Consider the following 20157-nt stretch of genomic DNA (forward strand, 5'->3'; position numbering starts at 1 on the left):
TCGAGCTTGTGCTTCTACTTCCCGCTAAAGCTGTGCTCATCACGACTTTTTTTCTCCAATATCGATTCCGTGATGGGCACAGAAAGTCAACTCTTAAAAATTACTTTACTGTTAGGTTGAAGATGAGTTGATTCACTATGGGCTACGTTATTCAAATAAAGTAAAACATTACACTGAAGTTTTTCAGACAACATTAATTGCGTGGACAGCAAACTGTACAGCGAAAAGATGAAAAAAATGAAGGGTTAACTTTTAAAAAACCCGCTCCAGTTGAAATGCTTATACAGACACGGACAATGACACGGAGAACCAGTCGTATTAACAAATGCTGAAACAAATCTTGAATCATTCGCTTATTCACCTAAAAATCACCTTCATTAACATGTCTGCTCACTAGGAGCGTATCCCCCAGCGTGTACGTTAACATATACTTACGAGGGAATACCTATATCTCAGATTTTGAGTACAGTTTCAAAAGTTCATTTCCGTAAACTGTAAAAGCAGTGATTACTATGCTAATTATCACAAATTAAATGCAACTTCTTAGTTGCATACACACAACCTACTAGGGAATGAAGACCATGTGCTAACAAAGAGTACACTGGAAAATGAAATAACATGTTATAGCAAAAATTAAAATAAGATGATAATCGATACAAATATAGAGGATGAATATGACATATCCGAACTTCGCCAAGTATGGTAGAAGAAGCTATTTGTTTACTTCTTCTTGGCCAACCGCTAAGAACATTTATAAATCTATATGTGGCTTTGTTATAGGCAATTAGTACATTCAAATTCACAAACGATGACGAACTGAAGGGTACGAAGGTACAGTTGCAAGTAACAACCTTAGTCATAATAATATAGTTCTACTAAACAACGTTGAAAATAGTGGGTAATTAGGTGGTAAGTAGAAATGACCAAAACTGAACAGTTTACATCGATCATTTCGAAATACAGCTAGAAGATTAAATTTACAAGAAATAACAAAAATCAGTGAAATTTGGAGTTATACTAAGCATAGTTTGAGGGGGAAAGCGTGCATCCCCGGTGGGGATACTTCAGCTGACTTCTTTGGGGGGGGGGGCAAAATGTGATTGAGGGGGGAATTCCCCCCGGTATTTCGCACCCTGGTTTTGGCAATGATACGAGTTTCATTAGCACTTGTCATGGTTCCATACTAGTAGGGTTTCATTTGTAAACATAAAATACAGCTTCTATACACCGTACAGATATAGTTTCTAATACAGTTATCTTTCATATGCACTTACTTATTTTATCCGCAGTAAAGCATTTGTAAGGATTTTACGCTAGTAACCCTACACTTGTAAACATAAAATGCAGTTGTATTACTTTCTATTTAATTCTATCGCTTGCAAAAATTTGTTCTTTCTTTTCATGCAAAGTATTGAATTTTACCTGTATGAGTGCATATCAAAGATGACTACATTAGATTGCTCTGCTGTTTTCCACCGGCACGGCGTTGTATTTCTGCAGTTTATAGAAAAATGCAGCGCTAGTAGCATGGGACAATGGCAAGTACCATTGAAACTCCTATCTTTGCCAAAACCTACTTGTTTTCACTAGCCTCGGTTGCACGTATTACCACCATCAGTGACGCGCCTGCATCCTTCGGGTGCGCTAGCTCACTTACATTTGGGTCCAGTAACTTTGCTCTGCCCTGACTCGGTTAGGTGGCATTCGTGCTTTTTAGTGGCCACCTAGCACAGGTTGGTTTGTATTTTCTGCGCTGGTTTATGTGCTGCACATTCAGAAGCCGTATTTATACGCAAGTCGTAAAATAATTGTAAATTCAACAATTCTGGTAGACCCCTTGAATTTTATGTATACCCAGTGAGGTATTTTCATGTCGCCCAACGGAAACCTTTTAGAGGGAAAGAAAAGGGAATTTAGTGAAAGAGTTATAGTTTTTCAAAAATTCTTTCTAGTGGTGCGCCAAAAGTAGACCAGTACCCCATATTTTACGAAAAGAACGTTACTAGTATGAAACCATGGCCAGTGCTATTCAAATTCGTATCGTTGCCAAAATCCACTTTTTTTCACTGCCCTCGCTTACTAGGGATGTACTGATATATCGGTATCGGTGATATCGGCCAATTTCGGAAGGTATCGGCAAATGGACACCGATATTTACCGATACATTTTCCGAACTATTTTCAGTTTGTTTAATATTAACAGTGACGCTCCTGGCGTATTTACGATTTTATTTCAGGAAGGGGAGGCTTTGCTAACTTTATTACTCGAAATGTGAAAATTCTGCAAGATATTTCGTTTACTTTAATATAGTAAATAAAATTTCGAGGGGGAGGGCTTAAGTCCGTAAGCCCTCCTCCTTAAATACGCCACTGGTGACACATTTCATTGGTTTGTTTTAGACTTAAAATTGATCTGAATTATTATCAATTGTACAATCGATTTCGTTATGCATGTGTACGCCTTTGATTTGCACTACTCGTACTCATCTGATATTTTTAGTCCCTCGATGCCAAAATAGTGGTGAAGAAGAGCCAAAGGTCGTCAGTCATGAGCATGGGCACCCAAAGAAAATTTTCTAGGTTGCTATGTTCCGTCTGGTATTTCATATACGTGGTTTGCTATTTTACGTAAACATTTTCGTAAGCCAGGGGGTGGGTCCCAACTTGCCCTCCTCCTTCGGACGCTAATAGTTAAGATAGCAGACCCGTCATTTGAATCCCAAATAAGACAGAGGTTTCGATTCAGAAGAAAATGCTGTGGAAGAAACCCAGAAGACACTCACTTTGTCTTTATTATCTTCTACTTACTGGTTAAAAACAATTAGTTCTAAAGTTAATCAATAGTTTTATCGCTTTTGACCTCCCTTAAATAACTTTTTTTTTAATGGTATATACAGCAACACCCGGTTCAACACGCATAATTTTGTAAACAATAAAAATTTTTACCGATGGTATCCGTTTCCATTATATGTACGGTTGGCTGGTTTAAACCAGCTTTTTTTTTTTTTTTTTTCAAAAAACCAACTGGTTTAAACCAAAAAAAAAAAAAAAAAAAAGAAAAATGCTTTATATCGTGTGAACTTTATGGTGACGTCTCCACTATCACACTATCTGCATTCCGTGTATCTACTTTTCACCTTTTGATCAAGAGGTCCCATGTTCAGTTCTCGGCGAGACATTTTTAATGTATGTGTCGTGCAGTTGCTGAACAGTTTAAATTTATTGAGCTTGGCACAGTGACACGGTGCGTGTTTATTATTACTGTAAACCAATATACTGCTTTAAACCGAAGGAATGTCTCGGGAATATGGGATAAGAAAGACAAACATCATAATAAGCACGTTTTAAATAGGGAATGGAAGAAAATAGCAACTGTGGACTTTGTGGTGGACAAACACCGTGCTCGTGGGTTTTCTCGGGGTTCTCCCGTTTCCTCCCACTTTCTTCATTCCACTATTTCATTCATTTCTCATACCTTTTTTTTTTTTTTTTTTTTTTTTTTTTTTTTTTTTTTTTTTTTTTTAAGCCTAACCGGCATAACCTTGGAACGTAAAACTTAAAGATTTCAGTTTTTCAAAATAGCAACTGAAATGGGGATGTGAGATAAGGTTTTCATATTTATTTGAGAATTTTACCGTAGCTTATTATCCGTTTCCATTATATGTACGGTTGGCTGGTTTAAACCAGCTTTTTTTTTTTTTTTCAAAAAACCAACTGGTTTAAACCAAAAAAAAAAAAAAAAAAAAAGAAAAATGCTTTATATCGTGTGAACTTTATGGTGACGTCTCCACTATCACACTATCTGCATTCCGTGTATCTACTTTTCACCTTTTGATCAAGAGGTCCCATGTTCAGTTCTCGGCGAGACATTTTTAATGTATGTGTCGTGCAGTTGCTGAACAGTTTAAATTTATTGAGCTTGGCACAGTGACACGGTGCGTGTTTATTATTACTGTAAACCAATATACTGCTTTAAACCGAAGGAATGTCTCGGCAATATGGGATAAGAAAGACAAACATCATAATAAGCACGTTTTAAATAGGGAATGGAAGAAAATAGCAACTGTGGACTTTGTGGTGGACAAACACCGTGCTCGTGGGTTTTCTCGGGGTTCTCCCGTTTCCTCCCACTTTCTTCATTCCACTATTTCATTCATTTCTCATACCTTTTTTTTTTTTTTTTTTTTTTTTTTTTTTTTTTTTTTAAGCCTAACCGGCATAACCTTGGAACGTAAAACTTAAAGATTTCAGTTTTTCAAAATAGCAACTGAAATGGGGATGTGAGATAAGGTTTTCATATTTATTTGAGAATTTTACCGTAGCTTATTATACAGGGAGGGGGCTCTCGGGCTGAAGTACGTAAATTATGGAATTTCTAAAGAATAAAAGAAGATACTGTTAACGGTGTCTGTCGGTTATGAAAGTCCCTAAAAAGTCATGAAATCAAAAGACATTCATAAAAGTGAAGAAAAAGTCACGAAATTTAACTCTTGAGTGACTTTTTTTTTTTTTTTTTTTTAAATCTGTACAGATATAAGTACGGACTGTAAGATTTTGTTCTATAAAGGTCAAAATTCAATACCAAAAATGTCTACGGTCGGCTTTACACACTACCAAATCACAAGCAAAGCACGCTTCTATAGCATGCATGAAGATTCGGCCTAATTCGCTCTTGAGCATGTTACGAAATTTTATGGTTTCGTAAACAAAAGGTCTCGAAAAAGGCACGAAATTTCATTTTGGAATTTTAGTAGATACGCTGGTTAATCATATCTATGCTTAAAAACTCCACGCTCCCCCCCCCCAATTCCGAGATTAATAAAGTGTTTCTTCTAAATTTGTTACGAAACCATAGGTAGGGCTAGGACATTCGTGCAATTTTATCCGCCTACTCCTTAATTTAATGTTCTCTCGCAACTTTGGTAAACCACGTTCCACTCTTATATGTATATCATTGTTTAAACTTAACAGAAATGAAGACTGCTTCGATATAAAATGTTCTTGATTTAAACAGTTTCGTTTTGTCAATACTTGTACCTCCAAATTATTTTGGCTCGACTTAGTATTTTTGCACTATGTCGTATAATGATTACATTCTAACAACAGAATGCTGAACTCTTTTTACACTATACACATACCATGCTTTCTTTACATTTTTTTAGTTGCCGCAAAAGGAAAAAAAAGAGCTTTGAAAAACTTCATACTACTACGTATGTTGTAGCATTTTGGCGATTTGTGGTTTAATTTCGCTCAGATTACAGTATCGTTAAGGTTCTTTCCTTGGTCTGTAAAGTAACATATGAGTGTAATGTGTTATTTTATTATTCATTTTATGTCCTACGATTTCACCCCTTACGTTAAGGAAAGTGGGAGAAACGAATTATGAAAGGGCAGGTTCTGTGCGTCATATCTAAATCATCCACGACTGGAGTGTTTTGCGACCGACAGCCAATGCTTTAGACCGCGTGATAGTTTCATTTAATTCTCGTAAGCGTAAATTCGTTTGATTTTTTTTTTTTTTTTTTTTTTTTTTTGAAGGGGAAGTTAGTGCATTTATGAAATTTCTGCCAAGATACCTCCATTCTGCACGAAAATTTTTTGTACATTTGAGATTCTGGTTTCATAAAAGTAGAATGGTAAATAAAAAAATATAAAGCTTTTTTTTTAATATTTTTCAAGAGAAATTTTACGAGTCACCGTTTTATTTCTAACACATTTTTTTTCTTTTGACAGATGTGAAAATATCTGTGAAAACAAACAGAAAAACAAAATAGTACTTAGAATGTGCCGAGATTAGCTTCTAACGTAAATTTACAAAATAAAGAGCTATAAAACCTCCTCCACATATTGTGTAACCAGTTTAATGATAACTTGGCTGCTTAAACTGTAGTTTTACTTAAGATTACATTAACAATTTGGACTCTTAACATTATGATAAAACTATTGAAAAAAAGATACTTTAAAATCAGGTACTTCTTGTTCTGGGAGTTGGCAAGAAATTGACAACAAATAACGATCGAATTTCACATACAGTGTGTTAAAAGAAAAAAAAAAGTCCGCCAACAGAATATTTCATTTATTCGTTCTGCTACTTCTGTTTCCAAATACACAACATGATTATTTCTGGTGTTTCACTACTGAAAGGAGAGACGTCCAGATTACGACATTTCCTAAATCCCAAGTGGAAGGGAAAAAGAATGAAGAATATATTATATGTATTACGGGAGAGCTAGCCATATAACTGATGACAAAGAGACCATATGCACTTCGAATCTTATAGCGTATGGAATTAGAGCCTAAATGGGCTTTTGAAATGAAAGATTTCAACTTAGGTTTTCGGAAATCAGATAACATACGAAAATATGAAACTTTAGTATAGTAGTATGAAACTTTAGTATAGTAGTAGTAGTCTCATTTCTTCCTGGTGTTTCAGGCTCTTGGTTAAGGAGTCTGTAAATTACATGTCTGTTAGTTGTTTCATAGCATCGGCTCAAAAATATTCTCTTGCTACATCTTGTTTTTCACTGAAATGACGAAAAAAAAAAAAAAAATGTTCGGTTTCAAATTTTAAAACATGTCAAAAACGAACTTGATCTGGGCATTATAACCGCTACCAGGTTATAGAAGGATTTTTTGTGGACACTCTGTATATTTCGTAAAGACAGTGATTATTATTTTCGATTTGTACTTTATTCTGCAACGCATATAAGTTTTCTTTGGTGGAAATTGCTTCTTTCCCACACAATTGGACAAAGAAGTCTTTCATCGTTTTCTCATATATATTTAAAACATTGCTTTTAGTGAGAACATTTCAGTTAGTGACGAACCATTTCAGTGTTTCTCCCTGACTTATATGCACAGTATATATTCTATAGTTATTTGGAACTGAATTAAGTGTTTTCTTTAATCGCTTATGAAACATTGCAATAGATTAGAGAAATACGGGCTGACTAGATGTTCCAGTGACCAAAGTGGCACCAACTGCGTTGTTTCGTAGCTCGTTATCTGTACTTTCTCACGCCAGAGTTATCGCCGTCTAGTGCATTGCAGGCAGTCGACTAAAATTAACATAATTTTTTTTTGATATTCTGTTTGTATGTGCATACAGGTGAGTTAACTCAGTGATTTTTGAAATTAACTGCCAACACTTTTTGGTTGACCATTGCAACCCGTTCCTTGAGCTTGGGTGCTCAGGGAGTTCGACTCCGGTGTTATACGCAGCCACCACGCACGTTGCGTTGGGAATCAAGTATTAAGTTGTGTTAAGGGGCACAAGCTACTAGCCGGTGAAGGACGTTTTCTTACGGCTAGCCCCCAACTAGTGAAGTCCCAGGTCCGTAGACCTTGTGGGTTTAAAAAGTTATACACGCGCCCTCCAACATCAGCATTCCACTTTGGAGACCTTACTTTTTAATTCGCTGAAGACGCATCTTTACGCTTCAGGATTGTTCGGCGTAACAACTGGATTCATCGTGGGACGATCCAGACAACTCTTCCCCAGTGCTAATCCCCCAAGTGCGTCAGTGGTGTGAGAAAAGCATTTGTCGTTAAATCTGAATTATAATCTCATATATATATATAAAGGGCTATATTGCCTGAAAAGGGCAACGTGTGATTTCAGTGACGAAAATTATTATACATATTCAGTGTTCAATGTTGTGTTCATTCCTCTTCGCTATTTTTTTTTATATATATAATAGTGTTCTAATAAATAAGTATAGTGTTATTTAATCCAGTGTGTTTTCGTTATTTGTGACCGTCTGATCGTCCGTGAGGTTTTCGAGACGAGACACCCGAATCTCTCGGCGCCTAATGCTCATCTCATTATTGAGACCGACGAGCGATTTGGAAACAGTTCGTAATCCCTTCTTGGAGAGGTCCTTCATCGTCCTATCCAGGTAAGTTCAAGTATCAGGAAGATACTTATTGGTAGGACCACGAACAGCGACCAGATTACACGGAGTGGTTACAAATAAATGTTCACCCAAATAGAGACCTCGAACTGAATTGGTTACAAATAATTGGAAGCCCGAACAATGACCCGAACACCTGGTCGATTACAAATAAATGGAAACCCGAACAGTGACTCGAATACTGGGCGATTACAGCATTATTTGGCCTGAATTAGAAAGTTAGCATTTGTGTGAAATAAGTGATTGCAATATTGTCCCCTCCCCCCAAGAAAAAAAAAAACACTTCGTGGGCTTTCCATTTCTTGACGGCATTACGGATTCGCCACATGATAAAAAGTTTCATGTGGACACATTGAACACGAGACGTATCTTACGTTAGGTAATTTGTACCATAACGAAGTTATTACTTTTCCTCTTTTTTGTTCATTATCATACATGTTTCTTATTAGATTTGTTTATATTTACATATATCTTTCTATATTTTTATTATATTATGTATTTTTTAATTCTTGTATACATAAAACAGTAAACTAAATAAGTAATTTCCATTTCCATTGCTGTTGGAAATGCTGTATAAAATTTATAAATCACGATACAGATTTGAAATTCTTTCCCACATTGTTACACATTTAAAATAAATAAACTAATACGTAGATAATAATTAGTTATCTCACCAGCAGCTGTTAGATTACAGTTTATAATAGATTCAGGGTTCCCACATTCTGGAAAATCATGGAATGTCAGGGAAACAAAAACATGTCAGGCAAGGTCAGGGAAATCATGCATTTTGCGTAAAACGTCATTGAAAGTTAGGAAATGTGAATGTGCAAGTGTAACGTTCTTTTTTTAAATCTAAAATTGTTTTCTTTCTGTCAGTTGTACAGATTGACACGTGAAGGGAACAACAATGATATAGCATTCCCAGTGTTGACAGTGACGCAGTGTTGCTATTTCTTGTTGAGACAGTGAGGTACTGTGTGTGTTTTAGTATTTGTGTGTGAAACAGAGGGGGGAATAATTGATCATGTAAAAGAAGAAATCGAAGTATGACTTGTCATCGTGGACATCGGTTTTAAGACCGAAAATCTGCTGAAAGAACTGGAAGCGTCAGATAAAGATCAACTAGCTTTCAGGCTTGACTGTCGAAACTTTTTGCTGGGGCACAATCGAGAAGATTATGTAAAGGAGCATTCTGAAGTACAAACTGGTACGTACTTTTGGCAGGTTTGGATCCCAGATTACAAAAGAACAATCCAAAATTTGCTCAGACTAGGATGAAACGCATACTACAAACTCTGCATGAGCATAACAGAATATCTGATTCCGCAGCTGAGAAAGCAAAGCGTCAATTTGTGTTTCTATACTGAAATTCAGGGTCTCTTGACTTCAGAGAATACGAAGAGAAGATGGGCAGCATCAGCTAGATGATTTCTCTGCAAAGGTAATATCTTAAGAAACAAGAAAATTGTGACTTTTGGCATGTTGTGAAGAGTTAATTTCATCCCACATCAATGCCATAGTGGAGGGCGGCTTCTTAGTCAATAAGACATTTATTGTAGAAAACCAAATGGAAGATATTGTGGTAGCACAAATGCAGATGTGTACTATAGATGTGTAGAATCTGTTCCTGTTGATCGAAGAGTGCTTCTTCCAGTTCGTTCAGCTCGGAGACGCTATGACGAATACAAATAGAAACGAATCAGAAGTACAGAGGAAAGTAATATATATATATATATATATATATATATATATATATATATATATATATAAAACTAAGTGCTGAAGTTAAGAAATTGGAAGCAAAGAAGAAACAAATGGGATAAACAAGAATAAGACGCTCTCGTAGAACAAATTCAAGAACAAAGCAAAAGAAAATTCTGTTTAAAAATGCAAATCTGAGGATTACCATGTCTCAGAGTTGGCAATATTAGGGCTGATAGTAGGCCACAGTAGCTTAATGGTAGAGCGTTCATCTCTGGTGCATGGAGTCCTTTGTTCTATCCCAACTCACACCAGGTGAACTTTGTGGTAACAAACACCGTGCGCATGGGTTTTCTCGGGGTTCACCCGTTTCCTCCCACTTAATTTCATTCATTTCTCATCATCACCATCTCCTTTAGCCTAGACGACAGAACTGTGGAATGTAATACTTAAAAGATTATATTTCATTTTATTTTAGGACTGATAGTATTAGATCTCAGGGAGAGTTTGTAATATATTCTTGACTGCATGTTATATTGCTTTTTGTTTTTTCAAGCAAATAAAGAAAAGAAATGTCTAATTTGCAATGTCAAAGTATGTGGTACTGTATCATACGTATGTATTATTATACTGTATATATTAGTATACGTACGTGTGATAAATTTTGTGTGAATCATCATATTGAACATAATAGATACATAAATGGGAATTGAAGGAGTGTGTTGAACGGCTATGGAGATAAAGGAGGCCGTTCAAAAAATGTATGATAGAACTTAGTCCATACCTTCCCATTTATATTGAATAATTTATATCAGGGAAGACAAGAAATTGTCAGTGAATGTCAGGGAAATCTATCTTCACTTTCTTGTGGGAACGTTGTAGATTTTGCTTAAAGATACTTTTATTTTCTGGAAGTTTGCGACTTTTAATGGGGCCGATGGTGACCCAACATACACAGGTTTCACTGTACTGTGAATGTCGTATTCAGGATGTAGTACTCTTTTATTTTTTTTCTCGAGTAAACATCTTGCAAGCAGTGTGTAGGCTAAGCGTTATTTGAAAAGAGGCAAAGGAATTATTGTTCTTTTTAAAAAAAAATCTGAAAAGCTGTAAAAATACAGTGTTTTTTCATTAAAAAAGAAGCTGCATTGATTTTTTTTTTGTTCTTTCAGCACAACTTAGAACTATACTGCGTGTGCCAAATAGTGTCGTTTTTATTGTACTTCGTAGTAAAGCGGGAAATCCTCATCCAAAATCTAGCTCTAATATTTCAAGGAATTAGGTGGCATTTATCAAATATTTTGAACATGTAATGATTCGCACATTGGTATGACGAGAAGAAATCTCAACACTAGATTGAAGGATCATGTAAGAACAAGGAGCAATTTCTGGGTTAACTAAGCACCTACAGTCACGAACATTAATAAATGGAGGTTAGAGCCATAAGAAATAATGGCTTCAGCTTCCATTTATTAATGTTCGTGACTGTACATCAGAGAACATACTGCTTTCCACCGCACTACATTTGTAGCCGAAAGAAAATGTTTTTGAGGCCTATTGTATTAGATCAAAAAATCCAAATCTTAACATTGAAGAAGGCAGTTTAGACTAGTGGTGGGCACAAAAACCGGTTTTTCGGTTTTTAGAAAAACCGAAACCGGTTTTAGAAAATTTTCAAAAAACGGTTTCGGTTTTCTTCAAAACCGATTCCGGTTTTTTCCAAAATTTGTTCTATTTCTGGCCAGAATGGTGTTTTGTTGTTCTCCGGAAACCGAATCAATTTCCACAGAAATAGTTTTATGTTTTTTCGAAAAGTTTTCACCGAAACCAGTTTTGGTGAAAACCGAACCGGTTTTGGAGAAAAACCGAAATGTCGATTTTCGGGTTTCGGTTTTTATAGAAACCGGTTTTCGGTTTTTATAAAAACCGGTTTTGCCCATCCCTAGTTTAGACAGAGATCGAGATATAATAATTACAAATTCCATCAACAAAATATAAAAATTCCATTATAAGCACAGAAATTTGTTTTTCCGAATCTACATTATTTCATACAGCACGAATCTTTGTGTATATACAGAAAATTACTAAATATGCCACACTAAACTGTCTTATCAGGTGAGTTTCGTGTAGTGAATTCGACTATTTTATAAAGAACCTCATGAAAAGATACTGTTATGTTAAGATTACCTGCAGTACTAAGAAATTAAGACAGGATATTTGTTATTAATTGTTTGCACTTCAACTTTCATAAATTAGTGTAATATCCTTACAATAATTGCATCTACGTGTAAATAGTTGAAAATAGTTTGTTTTCAGTTGATGTTACTGCTACAGAGCATGTGACAAACTTACTGCAAAGTATGATTTAAGTGTGTTTTTGTTATTGGTGTTGGAAATTAGATAAATGTATCCGAAATATTGACCTTAAGAATATTGGGCTCCGTAGAAATACCCGCGGGTTGGTTAAATTCATTATACGTTATAACGTATTCCTTACCTTACGTTCTATAAAAAGCATTACAATAATTCCAGCTGTTTTACAGAGTGCAGTCAATAACAATAGTAATAATAATAAATACTGTATTTACTCAAAATTTAGCACGTCCTGAATACAAGCGTCCCTCAAAAAATGTAATGTCTATTTTGTAAAATCTGTTTAATATGCGGATATAAACACCCCTGTATGACCCCAGAGAGAGTTAGGTAATATCTGTTATCATCATATTAAACAGAAACAGTGGACAGTAATACATTGGTTATTTTTCATAATAGTGTATCAAACAGCTCATCGCTTGCCTATGAAATAATACAAAAATATCAATTCTTGCTTATCTATAATTTTTTTTATTGGTTCTCGTATTGTTGTTATAAGCTATGTACAGTTATCGTAAAAATAAACTAAAAAGAGCAACAACTAAGCACCTTAAGAAAGAGAGAGAAAAATAAAAACTAAACAGCAACTATGCGATTATAAACACCGCTAACAATATTATGTGAAACACTTTTTAAAAATCGGATGCATAAATTCGAGTAAACACGGCATACGAGTCGTGTTTAGTACTCCAGTAAGCTAGAAGGACACCTCAATTTTACATGAAATTTATTTTGAAACTGGTTCCAGTATCAGGATTTTAAAAAAGGGTGGCATAGGGTTAATCTGATTGGAAATTCAACAAATCGAACATAGAATATTCCCAGCAGAGGTCGGCTTAGAGATTCCACAGATAAATTCAAACTATATTATAAGTAGTAACAGTACAGCACAACTGTTGACTGTAGCAATCCCGGGGACTGGAGGATCCTTTGTAACCACAAGGTAATTTTTGTTAATATATATATATATCAGAATGTTTTTAAGTTGTTAGTTACGTTTACCTAGACAACTTTCCATAGTGATACAAAAAATTAGTTCATAAATAGCCTAGAATATAAGGTAGTAGGCCCAAGAGTCCGTCTCCTTGTGATTGCCCGGAACCGTGCAATTTGAAGATCATAAATTTAAGTACCAGACTATTATCTGGCCAGAATACTTAAGGTAATATTATCTCCTAGTCTCCAAATTAGATAAGTATGTATCTGACCACACTGCCCAACCAGTCAAGAGTTTCGTGCTATTGGCGCAGATGTGTCTATATTTATACACTTTCTGGAGAAAACGAAGTAAGTTTTACGTGTTTCATGTACGCTTAGATAGATTGAAATTCTGTGTGTAGCAGGGTTGTCTGGCTTAAACCAAGGTGGTTTAAACCAAGAAACGAAAAATGTTCGTAAAAGGGTAAGTGTTTGTAAAATCTTGATGAAGACACATTTGTGGGTTATCATGTGTCACTTCCGCATATTATTCGTATTATGTTCAGATCTAAAGTCTCCATTCATTACTCAGAGAATATACTACAAAAGCAACTTTTTTTTTTTTTTTTAATAAGTTTATGAATGTTTCTTGTGTGATTTTTTTATAGTTTATTATTATTGTTATGCAATTGCAATCAAAGAAAAATTCGAAGTATTGTTTCGTTTTAATAATGTTTACTATTGATAAAATTCATCGAAATACCTATTTTTTTTTTGGGGGGGGGGGGGTCATTTACTGAAATCAGAAGTATCTTTTGTTATCTAATTACGTATAAATGGGTCAGAGCCAAAGTGGACTCAAACAATTCTTATTTTTATTCACTTTTCTTACTGATATGCAAATTAAGTCGTCATATTTCTTTAACTTGGACTGATGAAAGTCGTAGTGAACTAACTTGGACTTAATTAGTTCTATACTCTAAAGTATTTTGAAATTGTCCATATGTAATTCTGTATAATGGTTTCACTTGTGCAACTGTTGTATCTTTTTGTCCTTCTCAAATGACTCTTGACAATTATACAGGGTGTTTCAAAACAACACCCGACAACGTTTGGGAAGTGATTCCTGACACCAAGATAAAACAAAAAGTATAGACACACTTGGGTGCACAAATGCTTCCTTTCGGAGTTATAGGCTGCCCAAAACATGAAAAGATGAACTTTAGAGATCCATAGCTTCAAAACTATGGAACGTACAGTAGTCGGTTCAAAACTTCACTTAGGAACTAGTATTAGCTCTATCCAAATATCCAACTTTCAGAATCCTAAGGTACTAACGCAACAATTTTTATGGAGGAAGTTTGGTTACTGGCATATAATCTAAAGTACTCACCAACTATCTCTATAAAAATAGTTGCGGAAGTACCGCAGGATTCTGAAAGTCGGATATTTGGATAGGGCATACACTAGTTACTAAGTGAGGTCTTGAACCGACTACTGTAGGTTCCATAGTATTGAGCTATAAACCTCTAAAATTTAGTTTTTCATGTTTTCGGCAGTCTATAACTCTGAAAGGAAACATTTGTACACCCAGGTTGGTCTATACTTTTTGTCTTGTCTTGGTGTCAGGAATCACCTCTCAAACTTTGTCGGTGTTGTTTTGAAACACCCTGTATTATAAGCATGTAAAGATTAACACAACGTATCAAGATTCCTTTGAAAGTGAGTTGGCATTTGTGGCCAATTAGTCCCGGTTTCGAGTTTAAATGGAGGACAATTTGTTTCGGATGTAAATCGAGAAACGGTTTGGACTCCGCTTTAAGCTTATGTGACCCTTTCCAGCATAACCCGGTTGTTGCATAATAGCACCAAGGTGAAACAAACTTATTTCTGTCCATATGTGATATAAATACATAGAGCAAATTATTTAAACAAACAAACAAACAAAACAAAACAAAAAAAAATCAATAAAAACCATGGCTTTTGCCAACTCTGGTTTGTAGATCAAAATTCATATGGCAACATTGCACAATACGTTATCATCTTTTTCCATATCGACTTGAACTGAATTTTTCAAACTAAACGGGACTTACCCCCATTTTCACGAGATGTGTGTCAGGTTTAATAATCTATTAAGCATATAAATTGTACCTATAAATATCATGCATCATTCTTAACAGTAGCGGTACTACTTTCTTACGAATTTGTTGCAGGTTTCTGACGCGAAACTGAAGAAATTGTGTGTTATCATTTTGGCAACACTGTTTCACCTTGGCCTTGGTGGCGCCGCAGAAGATAAGCATTCACCGATCCACATAGATCGCTAAATTGTTGAGAGTGTGGTTTCTACTATTGGGAAGAAGTTGGCTGATTTACAATTTTACAGTTGATGTTCTGCCTCTGTTCAAGTTAGATTAGAAGAGGAACTGGAATACTTGCTGTTCTATTGGAGACACTCAGGTATATTTCATAAAGAAATTTGTTACTTTAATGGTGTAAGTTTGCATCGATCCAATGTTGAGTGTCAAGTGTTAAGTTTCATTTTGTGCAGGTTAGAAATAATGATTCGAACATCAAAATTCATTCGCAGATTCTCTTTATTCATCTTCACCAACGATTTCTACCCAGCAAATATTATTACCATAATTTAGTGTAGGTACAGATAAAGGAGGCTACCTCAAATATACCGACAAATTAGTGCTCGGAATTTCCCGGTAAACGGGTATCCACCCGCTCGCTCATGAGTTGACGCATTCGGTTGTACCGGATCGAATACGTGCTTAGAATCATTTGACTCGTTTGTCCAGTATGACCCATTTGGTCGTTTGACCCGTATGATTCATTTAGTCCGTTAAAACCAATTGACTCTTTAGATCCGTTAGAACCGAAACCTGTTAAAACGCTTAGACTTATAAATTCTCAGATACAGAATACATTACGTTGTTGTGTAATAACCATTTGAAACAACGTAAAACATCAATGATAAGTTATGTTGTTTTCATACAAACTTCTAAATAGTGTAGAATTGCTTAAAAACGAAAAGAAAGAACAACATTGAAAATCAAAAGTACACATGATAATGATTTTTCAACGAATAGCGTTCCAGAGTAGAATGTACCTTCTTGGCTAAGTAGCAGCAGACCTCAGGGCATCATATGCGGTTCATCTTGGATTTAATTTTAGGTGAGTATAAAGCCTATATAAAGCTCCTGAATAGGTTTGCTTACAAAAGAAGAGCTTAGACTGTCTGTCGAAAAGCTGTCGTGAAAGTGATGTGTCCTGCGATTTGAGATGAAGCATTAAATTCTTAGGAAATATATCTTTGGTTTCTATTTGAAGACCTGTGTCTCGTAACGAGTATTGTTTCATCTTGCTTCGTTGGGAGCTTTATTCCTGTGTTGTTTGTATACGTTAGGCAGAAGATTCTGTCTTACATAACCTCAGTGCTGAAAAGGAATGTTAACCCAAAATAATCAATTCAAGTATCGGAACCATAAGTGGGTTGGCTGGCCGGACAGCCGAGTAGTACGACTTTCCTTTAGGCGACCCACACAAAAGAATTCATTTATATTATGAATCTTCGATGGTAGTAACTTTCCAAGATGAGTGTAAGATTTGTCAAGCTGAAGTTACAATTATATTACCAGGTTGCCACGGCTGTCTTCTGTATTCAACAAACATCAGACTAAAACAGCACCTTAATATTCTCCTAAGTAAGTTTTGGGTGTCTTAAGTTGAGTTTCTGTCGGTTAGTGTTCATGTATTTTGTAGGTAGATGATTTCATGCATAGAATAATCTCGAGGAAGTAAGTTGTTTTCGATACACCCTCTCTCTGACCACCCTTTCTGTGTCTGTATCACTTTCCTTTTCATGGAGTTTGGCCATCTCTGTTCCACCTCTTTATTTTTCTGTATACAACGTAGTAAAGTGCAAGTTAATATTTAAACATGATAAAATTCTTTTCTCAAACAGCTGTGTTATTGACTTCAAAATGGCAAGTAGAAAGTATACTGAAAACTTGTAGGTAAACAGTACTCGCACACATTTAATAATAGTTTAACATTTCATTCTAATACCTGCCCAGCTGTTTTTCACTGGCTAATTCTCTGATACCACTTAATTTTTTACGTATGTGCTAACTTCAAATACATTTTCCCCACAGACTTACATCTACTCCTAACAAAGTGAGTTTCATATCAGAAACTACGGCACACTTTCAAACTATGTAATTTCTTCTTACACTAATCGCCATTAAAAGTGCAACACCAAAAAGGAAACAAAATAGCAACATCAAAGTTGCAGATGAAATCTTAATGGTATAAATAGCAAATGATAAAAACATACCTCTGTGCGACATGTGATAAAGGGAAACAGAGTTCTTAGGTGTGAAAGGTCGACCAGATGTGTTCAAGCGAAGAAAGAAGGAGAGGTAGAAGAAAAAGGTATCCAGCCTGGAACTGTCGACAGTACGTGCAACGTGAAGGCGCACCTTATCCTGCCAAATATACTTCCAGATCGAACCTACAGTAGAGGGACGACAGTCGAGTCCAACACCTCGTCAGATGTCTGTCAATGTATAGTTTCGCTGATACGGGTTTCAGTGGCACTCCACGCACATCACTCGGCGTCGGCCAATGTGCGGACTTTGCCTAGTCTAGTGCCATCAGTAGCGTCAGATACAGAAGCGCCCATCATGATGCTGCTGCCACTCGTCTTTCCATGGGCTACGTATAGTACATTGTTTATCCTTCGATGCTGCAAATTTGGATCTCCTACTATGTCTTCTTCTTGGGAAACACAAGCCAGGAGCCTCACGCAACGCAGATTCGATACGAAAACTAGAAATAGATCTATAATTTCCGGTTGCAGTAAAAAGAGAAAGTCATAGATAGAATCTTTTCTTGAGACACTGACTCCATACCAAAAACAATTTCTCGATATTTCTTACAAAAACGAAGTTAAATGAAATTTCTAGCTTGACGTTCCGAGGTTAAAGGAGACCAGTGATGATTATAATGAAAGGAATGGCGGAACGGTGAAAGTAAGAGGAAACGGGAGAACGCCCGAGAAGTGCTATTCGAACTAGGGAACATGCGCACCAGAGTTTAGGACTCTTATCACTGAGTCATCGGGCTCCCTATTTCTTACAACTATTAAGCTATGGAACCAGTATTAAAGCCAGATTTGTTCAAGTTTTAAGCCACTCCGGGTTGCAAAAAATGAAATTAAATCTTTGAGTTTTACGTGCCACGGTTATGCCGGTTAGGCTAAAAGAGACGGTGATGATGAGTAATGAATGAAAGTGGTGGAATAAAGGAAGTGGGAGAAACGGGAGAACCCCGAGAAAACCCACGCACACGGTGTTTGTCCACCATAAAGTTCACTTGGCGGGGGGCTGGGATCGAACCCGGGACCCCAAGCACCAAAGTGAACGCTCTACCACTCAGCCACCGCGGCCCCACTCCGGGTTACAGTAGAAGAGTAATAGATAAGATGAAATCAGTTCTTTGAATCGTGATCCATATAAAATGTGTATTATCACTATCGCTATCTACTCTTTTATCACTTTCGCGATCAAGGTTGTAACCAGAAATCGTAGACTTTCACCACTTTTGTTTTGAATAGAAGTGTAAAGATCGAAGAAAGGCCTATGGTTGGGACACTCAAGTCATATAAAAGTATATTTCTCGCTCTTACCGTTCTTGCTTCGTTTTCAATATCGAAATGATAGTAGTAGAGTGAATTTAGTCATAGACGGAACCTATTCTTGCAGTGTACGGAATACATGAAAAAGGACTGCTTTTCATTATGTGTTACCAACCCTTTCCACTGCTGTAGTGGCTAGCGCGTGCACCTTTGCTTCACGGGATCCCGACTTCAATCCTCTGTAAGAGAGCATTGAAATCACGGTAGTTCGGTTGATTCCACCTTAAAGTGCAGGTTTACGTCTCAAAAAGGCCTCGGTGCTGGAAAAGGACGTTAAGCTCCAACCAACCAAGCCAAAAGCTCACTACGTATTAATTTTTTTTTCTTTCTTCGCTGTGGCGATTGGTGTTAAAACCTGAAGTAATTTGATTTTTAACACTTCTGGTTTGAATGGAAGCATAAAGATTGGGATGTTACTTGTTCGTGAGATACTAAAAAAGAAAAGCAAGTCTTATCTCGCCACCTTTTACCGTTTTCGCTCTGATACCTTCCGACAGACAGACAGACATATTGATGGACATAACCGTTCTATATGGCTGTCCATGCTTATGCAGTACAAATAGGAGAGGGGAAAATAGAATAGGTGACGAGTTTTATATATCTTAATAGTATTACAAGTGATACGAACGTGAAATAAAGGTAAGAAAAGCCTTTAGAGGAAGAATTTTTTTTTTTTTTGATCCTTCAATAAAGAGTTAAGAACATGATTTACGTATTGTAGTCTCTGGGGCAGAAGTATGAGGGTGGGTGATTTCAGAAGTAACCTTCTTTTCGAGACCGAAAAAACTATGAAAATATTTTGTTGTGGACGGAACCCAAAATGCTGCATTTATATTCCGTTTGACCTAACATTTACCACTCACACTATGTGGTCACACAACTACTTTTGTGTCATTTCTTAATTTTAGAAGTTTTAAATTTGCAATACGAACGGAGGTATACAAATTGATTACATAATGATTACCAGATGTATATTGTGGTTTGTTTATTCAATGTATAAACTTACATTTCCCAACCCTAGTTTTAGGAATAGTCTCAGAGTGAGGTATTTGATTTTTAACGTTATAGCTCTAAATGTTTCGCAATTTTTTTTTTAAAAAAAAGTGTTTGATATAATTACTCCAGGACTTCTTTTCTAAATAAAATCCAGTTCTTAATAAGGTAAATTCAAAGACTACCTTCTTCTAAACGTGAAAAATGAGTGCTAATTCTGTTATTAGGAACGGCAAACAAGAATTATTAGATAAACATCATATTCCTCTCAAAAAGTTTCAAGATTAGCTTTAAGATTTATAAATGCTTCGGATCTTAAATAACTATTTAGCATAAAGCAATGGCAGACTTTAATATGAATCATGTTACACACACACAGACAAGTATCTCTATCGTTCACCACTTTAGCTACGATCCAAATGGTCTTGACATGCAAAGTAATGTATAAATTATGACATTTTAAAGTTGGGGTATTGCTTCTTAAACTTTGTATGTAAATGTTCCATCGTATCGTTCAACAATCTCTTTGTCTTTTAACTTTACGTCGCGTAAA

The 20157-nt window shown here is 35.9% G+C and overlaps 1 protein-coding gene across 2 annotated transcripts in view; it reads left to right on the forward strand.

Moving 5' to 3' along the window:
* Window positions 1–20157, forward strand: part of LOC145670535 (TNF receptor-associated factor 3-like) — a 57948-nt gene that overhangs the window by 5799 nt on the left and 31992 nt on the right. The window contains exon 2 of one of the 2 annotated variants that reach the window (XM_081739325.1): window positions 15118–15364. The exons of the other annotated variant lie outside the window; for it this stretch is intronic. The gene's annotated coding sequence lies outside the window, so the exon portion shown is untranslated. The remainder of the gene's footprint in view (window positions 1–15117; window positions 15365–20157) is intronic. 2 annotated transcript variants of the gene reach the window in all.

Source organism: Thermobia domestica, chromosome 14 (assembly GCF_964235325.1).
Source record: "Thermobia domestica chromosome 14, izTheDome1.hap1.1, whole genome shotgun sequence".
NCBI classification, from domain to species: domain Eukaryota; kingdom Metazoa; phylum Arthropoda; class Insecta; order Zygentoma; family Lepismatidae; genus Thermobia; species Thermobia domestica.